Source organism: Psammomys obesus, unplaced genomic scaffold (genome assembly GCF_907164565.1).
Source record: "Psammomys obesus unplaced genomic scaffold, mPsaObe1.curated_primary_1811, whole genome shotgun sequence".
Taxonomy (NCBI): Eukaryota; Metazoa; Chordata; class Mammalia; order Rodentia; family Muridae; genus Psammomys; species Psammomys obesus.
In genome coordinates this window covers 45,524,038-45,528,120 of record NW_026587216.1, presented here as the reverse complement: position 1 = coordinate 45,528,120, position 4,083 = coordinate 45,524,038, and the positions used below count along the sequence as shown (strand labels likewise).

The window sequence follows — 4,083 nt, the reverse complement described above, 5'->3', positions numbered from 1 at the left end:
CTTTCTTTCTTTCTTTCTTTCTTTCTTTCTTTCTTTCTTTCTTTCTTTGATTTCAAGAAAAAGAATTATTGAATATCTGAAAAACAACTACAGGATTTACTTTTCCATAAAACTGCAGCTACATAGTGCATTGTGTTTATGATGTTAAAACGTGCATTAGATAACCAATACAAAAACCATGAAAACAAACCACCATTCTTAAACAATTGAGCAAAAATAAAATGCTTAAGGAACAACATGGATGACTTACAAACAACGTGGATGATTTGATGTGCTCTTTAAACACCATTAAAATAAAAAAGAGCACAGATGGATGAGTGTTCAGTTATTTACACTGAAGTGAACCTTTGGCACTAGGAATCAGAGCATTTTGTCATAGAGAATTAACACATGTTATAAAGGTGCACAGTGTCAAAGGAACAGAAGAACCAGCATTCAAACGCAGCTTTGTCAACTGGGCAATAAAACACTCTACAGCATGTCTCTGCTGTCCATCACTGAATATACTGGTAGAAACTTTGAAATGAAAAAAAAAGGAACAGTGATTCCATCAAAGAGAACACACACATCAGCTGTTATACACTAATGGTCTTCAAAGTACGTCATTTGTACAAGACTGTTTATGGAGATCCAAGCGCAAGTGAGAGAGCAGACCCCTCACGAGGCTCTCCCTTGGTACGCAGGAGGAGCCACTTCATAATCGCTGGCACTGAACAAAGTTGCAGAATTATTTGCCAGGTACTTGAGAAAATCATGTAGATAGCTCAGTAATAAAGCAATTTTTTTTTCTCATCTAGAGGTGTGTAGGCCAATGTCATTCCAACTGGCACAAATAATCTCCGTAAATGTGGCGCTCCTTACACCTGGGAAATGGGTGCATCTGGGTGATCCCGAGAATTTCAGCATACTGTGGTCTTTCAAATTTGTACGGTAGCTAAGTGCCCAACATTACACTGAAGCAGTCCTTTTTCCCTGCTACAACTCCTTAACAGCATACGCCTCATTATCTGTATTCCCTCGAGATTTCTTATAATTTACATAATCCTCCAAAATGGAATCCATATTCTTCTTGGCCAGAAGATAAACAAAACAAAAACTGCTTTTTATCTGGTGATCAAGTCCCGATCTTCCACAAGCCTTGGTGTCAGCTCTTCAGCAATCTCTACTTTAACTTCAAGTCTGTTCGTGAATGTTTCTTCATTTTCAACTGCAGGATCTACTCAGGCTCTTTTCTTCCTAGGAGGCTGAGGTGTCTCACTGGTATTGCCACCATCTCCATTTCCAGGTGTTTTCTGCTTGCTCTTTTTTATTTGCACTTCAATATTTTTCTGTTGCAGACCAGATGTCTTCTTCCCTGGAGCAGCCCTTTCATCTTGTCCTCTGCATATTGTTCCTGAATGTCCTTTTGAAGTTCTCATTGCTTCCTCAAATTGGTGTCCACATATTTGAATACTCTGCTTTTTGGAACCCTCCCTCATCCCAATTTTTATTCCAACCATTGTAATAGACAAAGTATTTCACTTGTTTGTCCTTTATGGCAATCTTTAAACACTTTGCTTCATAAAGAAGAAGCCCATGAAAAGCACAGCACTTGCTCGCCCTCCTGGAATTTCAGCTTCGGGTCCTGCTTGGGCACCATTTATAAGTGATTTGCCGCCTCCCCTTTCTCTCACCACCCCAGACTACCGACCCCTACCCTCTACCCCACCGAGCTTCATGTCAATCATCCACTGGGAACAGCCAGTTCTACATCCTGGATATGATTTTTGACTCTCAGTTTTGTTTTTGGTTTTGTTTTGGGTTTTGGCTATAGATTATTTGCTTAGATTTTATTATTAATAAAATATTGCAAATAAAATATTTTTATTATTATCATTTAATACAATTTATTCAGTTTGTATCCCACTGTCGTCCCCTTGCTCATCTCCTCCCAATTCTACCCTTCCCCTCCCTTAAACCTCAACTTTACAGGTTCTCACCACCATTCCGAAGATGTGCATATTTTGTTATTTTTCTGTTTAGAATATTCTCCTGTTTACGTCCCCCCCCCCCCCGCTTGCTGGGTAGTTTTCATATCTTCTTTAGAGGCTTTTAGTGACCTGAAACAGGTCTTGTTATTGCTCATATCCTTTTTTTTCATCATTGTTTAAATTTGGGCAGCACATATTATAAGTTGAAATGATATACTGGTGGCTTCATTACTAAATACTAATTATTCTTTCACTAGAATCCAATCCAAGTCTATTGTATTCACCATTGCTCACTCAGCACCTAGTAGAATATGGTTTCAGAAACAGGCACTCTTAAGTATTTGGTACGGGAGACAATGAATACATATAGAGTGCCTTAGCAAACTGAAACTACTTACTCTCATTCCCTTCACTGGTAGTCTCTACCTCTTTCTTTTCTCTCACCTCTTAAGGACAGCAGCATAGCTACCAACTCTGCATATAGTTGAGATCATTTAACAATTATCATTCCTCATGAATTTTTCCCTTATATTTTTTTTTTACCATGAGGCATCATTCCTTCTTATTAATGAACATACTGAGGTTTTCTTTTTTTCTGAGGTATAGTTTGTATATTGTATGTTTTGTGTTCTTACTAGACTGAGTCCCTTAAACTTAGAACAATGCCCCATCACCCCATATATTCTATAATCCAGGTTATATCCCCTGATAAGGACTGACCCAATTAACAAAAAAGTATGTAATTTAAATTTTGAATAGTGTCATTTTGCTACAGAATCTAAACAAGTTTCCATAATATTTCATTGCATGTCTTAACTGATTTGCTTTTCTGTTTTTTGTTTTTGTTTTAATTCCACGCGTACAGTTGCTATCACTATCATACTATGTGTTTTTAAAGTGAAGCTGTCAAAGTCTAGCAAGGACAGTCAGGAAGCTTCTGCTGCTGCTATCAACAATGACACTGTCTTTGGCTCTCTTTAAAATGTTAGAGTGATGTGTAGAAAATACGGAATAGTTATCCATAAGAGAAATTTCTCCAGTCCTTGAGAATGATCCAAGTCATATTTCTCTAAATAATTTCACGTGGTTTTTACAATTGTTTTTTTATTCACGAATGTATTTTTATCATATTATTCCCCTCAGTTGCTCCAGATCCTCCCTACCTCCCTAACCACCCAACTTAAATATACTTATTTCCCTCTCTTTCATAAAAAAGAAAAGCTAAACAATAAACACAAACACACAAAAAATAAGAAAAAAAAACACACAAAAAAGCCCTTAAACTCAGAAAACAAAAATTAGGAGGGTTCCAAGATGGTGGTGACCAGTGTGCACCATATCTGAGGGACTGAGGATCTGAAACTCCAAAACTCATGGGTGGACAGGTGGCTAGAACCAAAGCATCAACCCTGAGGCTTCCCGAGCTAGAGGGGACAACCTGTGGCTGGGGCAGGTTGGATCCAGACCTAACATGTACCTCCCTCGGGTCTGGGAGTTGGGAAACTGTAGAGCCCTGTACTTTCACATGCTCTGGTGGTGCGTGCTTCGTCCCAGGTCCGAGGACCCTCTGCTCTAGAGGCTAGGCCAGATAGTGGACCTCATCAGCTCCCCTTTAGGCCAAAATCCGAGAGTAGAGAACCATGGGCCCCCTGTGCTGTCCACGTACACCACAGAGCAAGTGCATGCAGAGCCCCAGACCCTGGGACCTCTGTACTAGCAGCCAGATATCGGATCTTTCCCTTATTCCCCAAATACACTAAGAATGACATCGGGATCCCTAGGACAGAGTTCCCAACATCCAAGCCCCTGTCCTGTGGGTCTCCTAGTGGAGTCCAGGCTAACGGATCCTGGATCCAAAATGGTGCAGCCCAGACAGATCTGAGTGACTGGATCAGAGAGTCCCACAGGCCACTGTCTCACAGGCCATTCAGGGCACCTGCGAATGTGCACTGCACCCCACGGAACATGGCCAGCTCCCACACCTGCGCGTATGCTCCACTATTCCGGGCACCGTGCTTGCCCGCATGTCTTCAAGGCATGCTACCACACTCAGGCACATGTGCCTGCAACCATCCATCTTTAGCTACAACTGAAACACCAACATCCACCCTCA

The 4,083-nt window shown here is 40.8% G+C and overlaps 1 pseudogene; it reads right to left on the bottom strand.

Annotated features, from left to right (window-relative positions):
* Nucleotides 1-657: 657 nt before the first annotated feature.
* On the bottom strand, nucleotides 658-1,639 carry LOC129673431 (mortality factor 4-like protein 1; annotated as a pseudogene).
* Between the last annotated feature and the right edge of the window lie 2,444 nt (nucleotides 1,640-4,083).